We start from the raw sequence: 14,700 nt of genomic DNA, 5'->3' as shown, positions 1-14,700 counted from the left end.
CTTGACTTCAACAGGGCTTCATGAAGCTGAAAGGGCCCACCCACGCATCGCTGTTTGAAAGATCGAGGCCTTATATGCTACAGTGGTGTGTGCTATAGACAACCTTACAATAAATAAAGATTAGTCTGAAATCACAAGCCACTTTTTCTTCAGCCTCACCAAAGCAATGTCGTCTTCTTGTACCATGCTCTTTGGGACCTTTCCTGTCATGTTTTTCTCTTCTCTGAGGCAAGGCATTGCCAGCTAAATTCCCATGGCTGCACAGCCTTGCAGCTATTAAGCCCCATGCAGAGGCTCAGGGCTGCAGCAGGGAGAGATGCCTGGACCTGCCACAGCAAGGCAACGCGCCCCTCCCCACCGGACGCAGCGCAGACCTGCCCAGGACTTGCCGCAGCTGGTGAAGAGGAACCCCTCCCCCGGCCCGGGCCCACCAGAGCTGCCAGGAAGAGGAGCCCCTCCCTCAGCCCAACCCAGCCCCACCGGAGCTGCCGCAGCAGGGGAAAGGTACCTCTCCCTCGGCCCCAAGCTGCTGCAGCGAGAGAGGGCTGGGGGAGTCCTCTCTCCCCACTGCATCCCAGGGAAGCCTGCACCCCAAACCCCTCATCCCTTGCCCCACCCCAGAGCCCACACCCCAACCCTCTGCCTCAGGCCTCAGCCACCTCCCACATGCCGAAACCCTCATCACCACCCCACCCCAAAGCCTTCACCCCTAGCCGGAGCTCTCACCCTCTGCACCCAACCCTCTGCCCCAGCCCTGAGCCTCCTCCCGCACGCCAAACCCCTCGGCCTCACCCCCACCTCCATATTGGTGCACATAACAAAATTCATTCCACATATGGACATAAAAAATTAGAGGGAATACTGATTGCCAGCATAATCTAGTACACCACTGCTTGCTATCTGTCCAGTCAGGGTCATGGAGTAGCAGCTCTCTCCCATTCTAGCTCACCCCTGTTGTCTGGGGAACACACCTACTTCTGGGAAATGGAAGAACCAAACAGATGCTGAATTCCTTGGGGTTGTTTTTTGGTTTTGGTTTTGGTTTTTTGAAAGATCTAATGCTGTATGTGAATAATTAACGATGATACACTGTTACTATCATGGATATGTCAGATTTTTTGTGTGCAGCAAACAAATGCATTGAATTCCTTCCACTGTCACAGTGCCATGAGGTCCTCCTAGAAAGTCTTTCACTTTGCTGCACAAGGATTCCAAATAAAACTCTTAATTCTGACGGACACACACACACCCTTTTGGAATCATAACACCATTTTTGGCTTGTCTACCTTTGCCCCTTTTTCCTAACATTTCCCATCATGGTTACTACCTGTGCACCTCTCCCAGTAGAAGCAACTGTGGGAGCACTAGTGAAGACCCATCGCTGGCTTTCAACTACTGTGTTGTCTAACTCTGCTCAAAGCAGGTGTAAATGATAAAAGGGCCAGATTCTAATACTCTTACATTCAGTAGTTCCTTATGTAATAAGATGAGGCCCTGAAACATAAACCCTTGTATCAGAGGCCCGGTATGAGGCCTAAGGCCTGAACTACAGTAATGGTCAAGACTTTGTTAACATAAAGCAAAGTTAAGCTGTGAGCAAGAGGCAGGCCCTGCTCAGAGTCTGGCAAGGACAGGGCTGATATTGCAAAAACACACATACCTAAAATGTACTGGACACTAGAGATATAAACATATGCCAGGATGGTACCAGAACACTCCGATACTAGCACATTCCACACAGATAACAAGGAACATGCTGACCCATCCTAAAAACAGGGGCAAAAGGGTAATATGATGGATGGGGTTGTTTTGATCGAACCAACATGTACAAGGTGATAGGCAGCACCTTACTATGTAGAGGGGTTGTACCTCAATACATCAGGAGTGAGGTGTAACTTGTTTGTACCTGTGTTGAAGAATGCACCCCTGAGGGGTTGCCTTTGTCTGGCCTAGGGGGCAGTGGAGAATCCTGCCACCGATTGAGCCGGTCCATTGTCAGGGAGCTAGCGGAACTGTAGACATCTGATCCGGGGAGCTAGACTGTGTTTTGTTTGGCAATAAACATGGCCAGGTGCCTTCGTACCTTATCAGAGTCTGTGGTCATTGGGGCTTCTCTTGGGGTCTGCTGTGCCAGCTATCTGCACATAGCCAGGGCAGCAAGCAGAGGGAACACATGCACACAGCCGACTGTTATCAACAGTGGACACAGCAGAGCACCACACTGACAACATTACTACTACCCAAATTTTATTCATGCCTGATCCCCTCTGACACTGATAACACTGACAAATAAGTTTCTTATTTTGATAAATTTACCTTGCTTTAAAGATTGATTCTCTTGGATTTTGTCACTATCCAATTAATTTCGAGAAGTTTTTTACTTTACATGATATAATATACGTTACAAAAGAACTCTACATCCTGCACTGACAAAGATCACTAGAGTTTTAAATAGGCTAGTATAGGAAACACTAACATCTTTCTGGCTCAACCAGGACTCTCTCTGGGTAGATCTACACTGCAGCTAAAAACCCACAGCTGCTCCATGCCAGCTGACTCAGGTTCACAGCGGCTTGGGCTAAGAGGCTGTTTAATTGTAGTGTCAATGTCGGGGCTCAGGCTGCAGCCTGAGCTTTGGGATCCTCTCATCTCACAAGGTGCTAGAGCCTGGGCTGCAGTCCAAGCCCACATGTCTACACAGCAATTAAACAGCCCCTTAGCACAAGCCCGGGCCAGCTGGGGGGTTTTAATTGCAGTGTAGACATACCCTCTGTGATAGGATCAGAGTACTTCATAGGCTAATATGCACTCCATTGAGCTGTGGACTAAAATGAAGCCGAGTACTTTCTCGAGATTTTTTTTTTAAGTGAGATTGGGGTCTCCATAAAATGTTGATTGGAAAGGAATCTGAGAAACTAAGTTTTCCTCTAGTTCCAGACACAAATTTACCAAAAGTGCAAAGCTATACTTACCCAGGGTTCCAGCTTAGACTCATGTGTACTTCTGAAATTTGAAAAACCCAAACTCAAAATTACTAAGTGCACCTATTTACATACACAAAACAGTTCCATACAGCATTCTCTCCTAACCTAAGGCATCAAATACCAATATACAGAAGTACAACATAAAACAAAAAAGATTTTAAACCCCAAAGGAAAACCCCTGTCTGAACTATTTTTAGACAGACAACAGGAATTGCTGTTCTGTCTCCAATCTGTTCTGCTTTTTGCTGCCTGACCTCTATATCACAGCTGTGCTGCAGCTGTTTGATTGCACACCAGTACATGTCGACACCACTCCCATGGGCTGCAGATCACAATTTTAGGCAGCCTTCCACTGCACCTGAGCAGAGCTCTTGACTCAGAGAACGAAACTATTGTCCTGTTGAGTACTATGCAGGCCAGTGGGAAATGAGCCCAATACAAAAGTCTAGACACATAAACTAGGCACCTGAGTGGAGTAGCAGGACCTACAAGGAAGATTAAGCATGAAGACAATTACATACTGGCCTCCAATGGCGAAGTAGTGAGTCACAGAGCTGCATTTGGAGGGCCTACCAGAGCACACAAGGACAAAGAAGAATAATTTCTTTCCACCTTGGGGAACCAAAGATGGGAAATGCCACAGAGATTTGGGACAAAAAGGGAACGGAAAGTAGCACACTCACATCTCATACACAGATGAAGGCTTGAGCGGAATGAAGTAGAAAAATTCCCTGAACTGCAGAGGATTTAAAACTGAAACAAAGGATCCTGGGGAAAAGAAAAGGGAACTTCTACTCTCCTTTTCTAGGGGCTCCAATCTCAACCATTCCCTGAAGAAAAACATGACTACATGAGGGCTGTCAGGCATCTTATGCTTCTATCAACTGGATTTCTCTTGAGAACCTCCTTTCCCCAGGATCCACAGAAAGAAAAAAAGCCACCTACATTGAACTAACAGACAGACACACAAAACCAACATACAAAAGAAATTTGAGTAGATCACACTGCCAAAGCCTCCAAAGCAAAAATACTATTTTCATAGTCTCTCCACTCCAATAAATCCCTTAATCCATTCCCTCTAATGGAAAGAAAATTAGAGATAGAAAAAATGAAAAACTGTGATTCAATATAATTCAACATTTTTATTCAATATAAAGCCCGTTGCCACGTAATATGCACTCTAATCATTCCACCTCTCTACTAATGCTGCAGAATGGATTCTGTTAATAGAACTACTTCCCCTCTGCTTTCACCTCATGTGGACACTTAGACCTGGGCAGAGTAGGTGGCAAATGCTATCACTCTGTTCCGGTCGTATTTTTGCACTCCCTTTGCAAGTGACTACATGAGGTGCAAGGAAGTGGAGCAACCAACTCTCAGGTCAGGGCCTACTACAGCAGAGCCAGTCTGCAGGCAACCTAAGGAGCACATCTGGCCTGCAGTAGGCTGACTGATTGGTTAGCAGAATTAGCAGACTGGCTCTTAAGCCCAGCAGCAGTTCAATGGCAGCTCAAAGCATTTGACCATGGCTGTGATTTTTCTTGTGCCTGTTAACCCCTAGCCTTTGATTCTAACCCTTGGCTCCAATTCCTAATTACCAACTCCTGTGCTAACCACTAGGCCTGACTCCTGCTCCAACCAATGGGAATGATCACCCATGTCCTTGTCACTGACACAGTGACTCATTTAGATATTCTGTCCTCACAAGTGTTTCAAACCTATAAATCACAAAGTCCAGGTGCAAATCACATGCAACTATTATACCTATGGTCTCCATTAATTTTTGTTAGCAACAGTAACTCCTAATTCTATTTTATAAATCTCCAGCAGAGCTAACTTTGACTAAAAGGAAACAGGAAACCCACAGTACTCTCTGGTTTCTCAGAATTTTGTTCAGTCAGTGTTTATCTCTTGTGTCATCAGAGCAATGTGTGACTACTCTCTAGCAGAACTTGTTAAAGCCTAGAATTCAGGAGGGGTGATTACAGTTTAAATAATAACAATAATCTATTTGGTTTACAGACTCTATCATGTGAAAGTCAGCATAATCCTCCTTGTGCATTCCTCTCTCATCCACACACACCCAGTTTCAACTCTCCCTGGATTTGTCCTCTGCTTAGACTACCCGATAGGTGTGCCTACTGGGGACTCTGAAATAGAAATTATCTAATTATCTTTGGGTTTTTTTCTATAGAGCTTATACCTATGCTTCACTTCTGTTTAAAGCTAACCTTTCTCCGTTGCTATGGTAAGTGTTTTGATTCACATTTCCTGTTTGCTTTGGGTGCAGCCAGTTCTAGATTCTTCATGCTCTTCCACAAAGGAGAGAGAAGGCCACTCTCTAGGCACATGTGACAAATAATAACTAAAATTACAAGTGTGTACCAGGGGTGCTGGAACAATTTGTATAGCGGGGATGCTGAGAGCCACTGAACCAAGCTGTAAACCCTGTATCTACTGGAAACCACCTCAAGACAGCAGGTGCAGCAGCACGCCCCACATCTCGAGTTCCAGCACCTATGGTGTGTACACCTGAACAAATGGTTCAAGCAAAAATCCAAAGCCAGGTTTGTCTTCTGATCTATGTTTCACAGGCTGGATAATGACATGAGACAACTCCATACTTATTAAAGAAAAACAGCTCTTTATTCAATCAGCAATCCATGATCCTCCTTCCAGGTTCCATGATTACTATGATCAAAACTCAAACACTACATACTCAGTTCAACAGATGTCTTCTTGCAAATATTGCAATATTTTGCTGCACTGTACATTCCCATGCTGAGGCCTCTAAGACCTTATGCATATGGTCTAGGGAACAGGAGAGAGCCACCACCTTCCTATGTGTAGTGCAGCATAGTTCCATGCTGTAGGACTGCAGAAGGGTGGTCTTCTTGTTAAGGTCCTAGATAGTACTAAGGATATAGGAGTTCAATTCCTGCCTCAGCCGTAGACTTTCTGTGTGATCTTGGGCATGTTATTTACCTTCTCCATGCCTTGGTACCTCATCTCTAAAATGAAGATTATATTCCTCTGACTTCCAAAGGATTTGTAAAGATAAATTCATTAGAAACTTGTTAGGCAATCACATTACAGAGACAGGAGTCATGTAAACTGATATTCAGATCTCATTCCCAGCCTACAGACAGAGGGATAAGCAAGGCTGATGCTCTACAAATTTGTCCCTAGATAATGCAGGTGAATAATGACTGTATATGCCTGAGGGCATTCTTTTGCCAAAAAATTAAAAATTCTGTGCATAATATTTTAAAATTCTGCAAGTTTTATTTGTCAATAAATAAATGCAGAGGCTCCAGCATGGCAGAAGGGAGCACAGGCCACTGGCTGCACGGAGGTGGGAGATCACCCTGCGACACCCCCACCCCCTGGGACACTGACTCAGCAGTGATGCTGTACCCAGCCCTGACACAACACAAGGCCTGGACCTGTCCCAGAAACATATTGGGGCCCTGCCTCTCTGCACCAGGCACACCAGGTGTGAGGCAGGCAGGCTTAACTAGGCAGGATCCAAGTGTGGAAAGGCCCAGTGTGGGGGGATCGAGGTGTGGGATGAGAGGGTTCTGTGTGGGGCAATCTGGGTACAGGCAGCTCAGTGGGGGGGGTCTATGTGTGGGGGGGATCTGGAAGCACAGAGGCTTGTTTGGGGGAGGTTCCAGGTGCAGGGGCAATGGGATTCTGCAGGGGCTTCCAGGTGAAGGTGGTTGGGGCTCAGTGGAGGGGTCTGGGTGCTGAAGGAGTAGGGCTTGGTGGGGGTCTGGGTGCAGCAAGTTGGGGGTCAGTGGCTTGGGGGTCTGTATGTGGGGGCTCAGGGTGCTGCAGGGGGTGGGACTCATCAGGGTGGGGGGTTGAGTAAAGGGAACTCAGTGGGGGGTGGTCTGGGTTCAGAGGTAGGGGTCAAGAGGCAGGAGGTCTGGGTGCAGGGGAGCTCCAGAGGCAGTGGGGAGGGGTTGGGTATGGAGGGCTAGGGGGGTTCTGGATGTACAGGGTGAGACTTGGGAGGGGGTGTCTGGGTATGGCAGGTCCAGATGCGCCAGGGTTGAGTGGATGGGGGAGCAACTCCCCACACAGTGACCCCCTCCCCCTGCAGCTGAGGAGCGATGGGGGGGCAGGAAGCAGGGGAGGATACTGAGCTTCCTGCAGCTGGGGGAGGTTTCTGGGGGTGGGTCTGACACAGCCCCAGCCACTCCTTGCAGGGGAAGAGGAAGTCCCATCTTCTCCTGCCTGCAGCCCAGCCAGGACTAGCAGCTGATCCCAGCTCAGGGTAGGAACCACTGGCTGAGGTGTCCATAGCCCCGTGGTGATTTACCTCTCTGCCAGCTGCCTGAAATTATGTACCTGCACTTCTAGGGAATGGTGCATGACTGCTTTTGCAGCTTCCCTTTGCTTCCCTGTCAGAAAGTCATTTTTCTGTGCAAAGAAATCTGCAGGGGAAATGAACTCTGCACACACACAGTGGTGCACAATTCCCCCAGGAGTAACTATAGATGCTGTGGAATTGAAAGGATGAAAAAAGGTAGCTGGAATACAAATTCAAGGCTTCCTTAATAGCAGAAGAAAACAGAGTGTTTCAGTGGGGAAATGAAAATGTCCTTCTTGTCAGGGTTGAGAAGAGGGTGGACAGGGAGATTCACTGCCATTTGCACTTTAAAGATCAGGGACCAAACTGAGACCTAGTACCAAGCAATGCCCTACTCTTTTTTCCCCACTGTTTTCCAAAACATACACACACCATTCCTCACCCTTCTGCATTCTAGATCAGGCTGTTTCTTATTTCCTCTCACTGCCTGGGTACCAGCAAGAGGGTCGTTGAGAGCATAAGAAAAACAGTCTCCTTGCTTAGTTCAGGTGCCAGGTATCACAGTGGGGTAAAAGTCCTGCTCAGCTACTACAGCTCCAGGAGAGAGCATGCTCAGTTGCTCTGGAGAGATGGTGTATGCAGTCTGATGACACAGGAGAGAAGAGGGGCTGGTGCATGCTCAGTACAGACAGAATCTTTGGAGAATTTAGTGGCCAAACTCTGACAAGTCTCTACTGAGGATATGCAAACTGTGATTATTTTTAAAAGGCTCATAACTCTGTGTGACAGTTACAGTATCCAATCAGATCTACTAACCAGACACTCAAAGTCCAGTTACTGTGGGCAGAGGAGGCAGGGAGGCAACAGGTCATCACCCGTGCCATGCCAGCCCCTATTCCACGAGGGCTGCCTCCTACCTGCATCGGGTGGCTACAGCTCCCAGCCCGGCCCCACATGAGTCCCTCCCAACCTGGGTAGGGTGGGGTGGGGTGGGAAGGAAGGGAGGGGAGGGAGAGGGGGAAAGCAGCAAGTGACAGGGAGACGGGGGAAGATGAGTGAATGGGGGAAGGAGTGGGGCAGGGGCGGGGCCTCAGGGAAAGGGTGGGGCAGGGGCAGAGCCTTGGGGGGAAGAGACAGGGCAAGGGTGGGCTTCAGGGAAGAGGCGGGGTGGGGGAGGTTCTGGCACTCCTGCTGGAGTGTACAGTTTTTAAATACAGTAGAAACTCGAAGATACGAACACCAGAGTTATGGACTGACTGGTCGACCAGACACCATGTGAAAGGGAGAGTGACATGCTGTTTTCACTCACACACACACACACACACACACACACACACACACACACACACACACACACACACACACACACACACACACACACACACACACACACACACACACACACACACACACACACACACACACACAGAGAGAGAGCCCAGAATGGGACAAGCTTGCAAACCCATGCCAGGATTGAGGAGGGAGCTCAGGTGCTGCTGAAGCCTGGCCTGGACTGTCAGCTGCTGGATCTGGAGCCCGAACTGCACTTTGCTCAGAGTTACAAACATTTCAGAGTTACGAACAACCTCCATTCCTGAGGTGTCCATAACTCTGAGGTTCTACTGTATTTCAAAATTGGCAACCCTAGTAGTCAGCTCTCTCAGAGTAAGAGTACAGTGATCTGGCTGCTGCAACTGGAGCTCTCGCAGGCTGGTTGATGAGTTTCCAGCTTCTTTCCAAATCCCAAAATTTTAATTAATTAATTCTGTGCCCCTGTCAAAGCTGATTCCCCACTCTGGCACTTTGAGTGCAGAAGGTGGGGGGCTCACAAGGACCCTAAAAATTAATACTTGTTACTCCAGTCTTGTATTAAACTCCCAAAGTTACAGCTTTTCTCTGACCTTGGATTGGTAGATGCTGCCACCACCGAAATGCAAAACCTTTGAGAACTCAGGAAGGCACACTTGGGAATTCCTACCTGTGGGGTACCCTCGAGCCATTTCACCCCTCCTCCAGTGAAGATCTGAGAAAGAAAAAAAAAGGAAATCAGCTGTTGCCACCAGCTAATTAAACAATATGTGCACAAACCTCTTAAGACACAAAAATCCAATTCTGTTCTTAAAAAAGGTAAATGTTATTAGTAAAAAAAAAAGAAGCAAATACATCTGGGAATTTAGGCTTTTGCTAGATTAAAAAAAACAGCTACAAGGATTAAGCGTCAAGAATAGCTCTCTTGAGGTCCAGCTTAAAAGGGATAAACCTAATCGCGTCTTCCTAGACATGTCCTGATCTACTTACATATCTGGGGGTTTAGATGAGTAGTTTCTAGGTATGATATGGATGATTTTTCATACCTGGCCCAAGCTTCTCACAGCATAACTGCTCCCTGTCTGCCTCTCCCCGAGAACAACAGACAGATAGACAAAAGGGGAGTCTTGTTTCAATTTTTAAAAGTTCTAGCCTTCCCTTTGGCTCTTTTGGCCAATTGCCCACTCACTTCTTTTTACCTATACATAGCAGTGAGATTTTTTAACCGTTTACAGGTAGAGCAATTAGAGGACAGCTACTAAGAGGGATTTTATAGCTACTAACTGGCTGAGTGTCCATAAAAGGGAGCTCCCCCCACCTTCATTTATCACAGCCCCACCAGCCCAGAAATAATTATGCACCACCAGACCTCTATCTGCCCATCCTTCAGCCCATCAATGTATTATGCACTCAAACTCCCAAACCCACATCTGTCTCTTGAAGCACCTCCACTCCCTCTGCAGTTGCAGTGTTTCTTCACAAACACCCCCCCCCAAGTCTGTTGTTGCCGGAATGGAGAGGGAAGGATGAACAGACTGACCTATTGTTCATGTGAGGAGAGGGAGAGGAGGGAGCAAAGCCAGACTGAGGAGCTATTTCTGCTCTTCCCCCCCTGAGAATGGTACCTGCCCCCTTTAACCTCTCCCCACCCAAAAATCTCCTCTGGGCTTCTAAGGGGGAGCTCTGCCCACCTCTTGTAGCAGCCCAGTTTGGCTGCCTTTCCCCAGGAGGCTGGGAAGTGGGGAAGACAGCCAATCAGAGGGAGTTTTTCCCCAGGGAGGGGTGGAACTCATGTGGAGGCTGGAACTTCCGGCATCATTGAGAGACTGGCTCAAGTAAGGTCCAAAAACACATTCTTGGTGATGAAATCATGAGAACTGGCAATGCTGCACAGTTTCTCCAAAAAATTCTTACAACCAATTCATTAATATGGGCAAAACAACTTATTTACCCAATTTTGTTCTCTGAAATGGATAAACCATTTTTGCTGAAACCTTCCAAACAACTTCAGCCTGGGGAAGACACTGGTCATGGAAATTTTCAGTCTGAATGGTTAAAGTTTGGCAAAATTATAAGCAATTTAAACTAGGATCTTATCATAGGAAGTGTCAGGTAAGCTTTTTCATAGAGTCTTGGAGTTTTAAGGCCAAAAGTCTGATCTCATGTATAACAGGCAATTAAATTACACCAAGTTACCCCTGTATTGAGCCCAGTAACTTGTGTTTGGCTAAAGCAGATCTTCCAGAAAGGCACCCAGTCTTGATGTGAGACATCAGCAGATGGAGAATCCACCATTTCCCTTGGTAGTTTGTTCCAATGCTTAACTAACTTCACGGTTAAACATTTGTGCCTAATTTCTAAAATGAATTTGTCTGGCTACAGCTTCCAGACATTGGTTATTTTTATGCCTTTCTCTGCCAGATTAAAGAGCCCTCCCAGTATTTTCTCCACAAGAAAGTGCATACACACTGTAATCAAGTCACCTTTCTGTCTTCTTTTTGATATATTAAACAGATTGAGCTCTGTAAAAGGAAAAGGAAAAGCTGGAAAATTTGACTGTCAAGCTTATGCTCATACTTGTCAGACGGCTGGCATCAGAGCCTACCCTACTGTTAAATTTTATTCCTCCCAATGAGCAAAGGTAAATATTAGTTTAAATATGATTCACACAAACCATGATTTGAGGACTTCCATGGGCCAGACACAGGTTTGATACAAGAGTGGATGGGTGAGATTCTGTGGCCTGCGTTGTGCAGGAGGTCAGACTAGATGATCATAATGGTCAGAGGCAGCTCTACGAATTTGGCCGCCCCAAGCAGTCGTACCTGCGGGAGGTGCACGGGAGCCGCGGGACCAGCGGACTTCCCGCAGGCATGACTACGGAGGGTCTGCTGATCACGCGGCTCCAGTGGACCTTCGGTTCGCTGGTCCCGTGGCTCCGGTGGAGCATCCGCAGGCATGCCTGCGGGAGGTCCACCCGAGCCGCGGGACCAGCGCACCCTCCGCAGTCATGCCTGCGGGAGGTCCACCCGAGCCGCGGGACCAGCGCACCCTCCGCAGTCATGCCTGCGGGAGGTCCGGTGGACCCGCGGCTCCGTTGGACCTCCCGCAGGCATGACTGCGGAAGGTCCGCCGGACCCGCCTGCAGCCCTCCCGGCATTTTGCCGCCCCACACGCGCGCTTGGCATGCTGGGGTCTGGAGCCGGCCCTGATAATGGTCCCTTCTGACCTTAAAAGTCTGAGTCCTTCACTGTAGAGCAAGGGACTTTCCTGTAAAGACAAAAGAATTACAGTGACACCTTGTGGTGAAAATATCCTTTTACATCAGTTATGATATTCTTGAGACTTGTCTGACAACAAGCGGCTGATACCGGTGCTTCTAATACAGTATTTCTTCTGCTCCATAGAAGTTTTCTAAAAAACACACAAGATACAGTATTGTAAGTAGAAGTATATCCACTAAAAAGATTATTTCTAAAAATAATCTAAGCAGCCAACTGGCCCAGGAGTTTGAACCAAAAGCATAACTAGAACTATAGCTTCTACTTAATATTTCAACATGACTAATAAAATAAATAAATCAAACATATAAAAATTACCACTTATTCTCATTGAATGGAAACATATGTTTCTTCATTCATCCATCATTTGGAGTGGCAGCTGGATCTAGTGGATTGATTTTAGGAGTTTGTGTTAATATTTATAGGTGCAACTATCTAAATTTTCTCACAAATCAGATTGTTAAATACCCATAAAAATTGAGATTAGGTTTAAAAATCAATCCTTTAATGTTAGAGTCTATTTTATATTATGTTGTTAGTGAATTTGATTAGGAGGTGGTCTCATAAATTTGGTAGAGATGGAGCCAAGCAATGAATTGAATCTGGGCCTGAACTTTCCTAAAGTTCAAATAAGCTAACTCATTCTAGCAAGAAGAATCATGTATGAACAGATCCTGCTCCTCTATTTTCTGGTTGGATTTTAATAATCATAATTTTATTTGTATATAATTTCTCAATTCCTTTAGAATGTTTTATTTGTATGTGTTTTCCATTCATTTTTGACAACATGTGTGATCATTCTGTAACTGATATAAAAGGAAATAATGTATTAATTCTAAAGTATCAGTGCAATTGGAAAAATATTTGAAACAGAAGAAAACAATATTAATATGATGTTCTTAAAATTGTAATAAAGTTGATAAGATTATATACATATATGAGAGCTATTAATTTCTAACATGCATATACATATGGGACTATTATTTTAAAAGGTCCTTGTGAAAATTCTATCAATGCTAGATAATACATGAAACTCTAGAACAGACATGTAAACACTGGGCTTTTCCATCTTAGCATTGTTCAAGTGCTGATATCATAAGAAAAAAGTTACTTTATAAAGGTACATGATGAAATGAAAAGTAATTCGTCTTTTGTGATATATAGAAAAATTGTCAGTGAATGAATGAATAGAAAACTGTCACTTAATGAGGGGACCAGAAACAAGTGGGTGTATGTACAACAAAGCTGGTAAAATACACAGTAAATTCCCAGTCCTTTAAACACTTACTCATGTGCCTAACTTTACTGCTGTCAGGGTTCCCTCCCCATTCTGAACTTTAGGGTACAGACGTGGGGACCCGCATGAAGACCCCCTTATTTCTACCAGCTTAGGTTAAAAACTCCCCTATTCTTTGGATTAAGTAACGCTGCCACCACCAAGTGATTTAAACAAACATTTAGGGAGGGCCACTTGGAGCCCTACCTTCCTCAAATATCCCCCCAAGCCCCTACACCCCTTTTCCTGGGCAGGCTTGAGAATAATCTCTCACAAATTGGTACAGGTGAACACAGACCCAAACCCTTGAATCTTAAAACGATGAAAAAACAATCAGATTGTTAAAAGAAGAATTTGAATTAAAGAAAAGATAAAAGAATTACCTCTGTAAAATCAGGATGGTAAGTGCTTTACAGAATAACAAAAGACTCAAGAACATAGAGGATCTCCCCTCTAGGCAAAACCTCAAAGTTACAAATCCAGGGATAAACCTCCCTCTAGACAAGGAAAATCACAAGCCAAAATAAAAGTAAGCTAACACATTTTGTTATTATTATTTACTAATTCTAATTGAGTTGGATTGCTTGCCTTCTTGATCTGTCTCCAGCAAGCACACAGAACAGACAGACCAAGAAGAGACAAAACAAAGCCTTTTCCCCTTCCCCAGATTTGAAAGTATCTTGTCCCCTTATTGGTCCTTTTGGTCAGGTGCCAGCTAAGTTACCTGAGCTTCTTAACAACTTTACAGGTAAAAGGAATTTTGTGCCTCTGGCCAGGAGGGATTTTATAGTACTGTATACAGAAAGGTAGTTACCCTTCCCTTTATATTTATGCCAATTCGGAAAAGGATCGGGAGATCCTCCAGGGAGATTTGGATGACCTTGTAAACTGGAGTATTAGTAACAGGATGAAATTCAATAGTGAGAAGTGTAAGGTTATGCATTTAGGGATGACTAACAAGAATTTTAGTTATAAGCTAGGTACGCACCAGTTGCAAGTAACGGAGGAGGAGAAGGACCTAGGAGTCCTGGTTGATCGTAGGATGACTATGAGCAGGCAATGTGATGTGGCCGTTAAGAAAGCAAATGCGGTCTTGGGATGCATTAGGCGAGGTATTTCTAGTAGGGATAAGGAGGTGCTAGTCCCGTTATATAAGGCGTTGGTGAGACCTCATCTGGAGTATAGTGTGCAGTTTTGGTCTCCCAGGTTTAAGAAGGATGAATTCAAACTGGAACGGGTACAAAGAAGGGCCACTAGAATGGTCCGAGGAATGGAAGGCCTGTCGTATGAAAGGAGACTTGAGGAGCTCGGTTTGTTTTCCCTAACCAAAAGAAGGATAAGAGGAGATATGATTGCACTCTTTAAATATATCAGAGGGATAAATACCAGGGAAGGAGAGGAATTATTTCAGTTCAGTGCTAATGTGGACACGAGGACAAACGGATATAAATTGTCAGTTAGGAAATTTAGGCTTGAAATTAGACGAAGGTTTCTAACTATCAGGGGAGTGCAATACTGGAACAGCCTACCGAG

This window comes from Mauremys mutica, chromosome 3 (assembly GCF_020497125.1).
Source record: "Mauremys mutica isolate MM-2020 ecotype Southern chromosome 3, ASM2049712v1, whole genome shotgun sequence".
Taxonomy (NCBI): Eukaryota; Metazoa; Chordata; order Testudines; family Geoemydidae; genus Mauremys; species Mauremys mutica.
Note: the sequence above shows the minus strand (reverse complement) of the source record.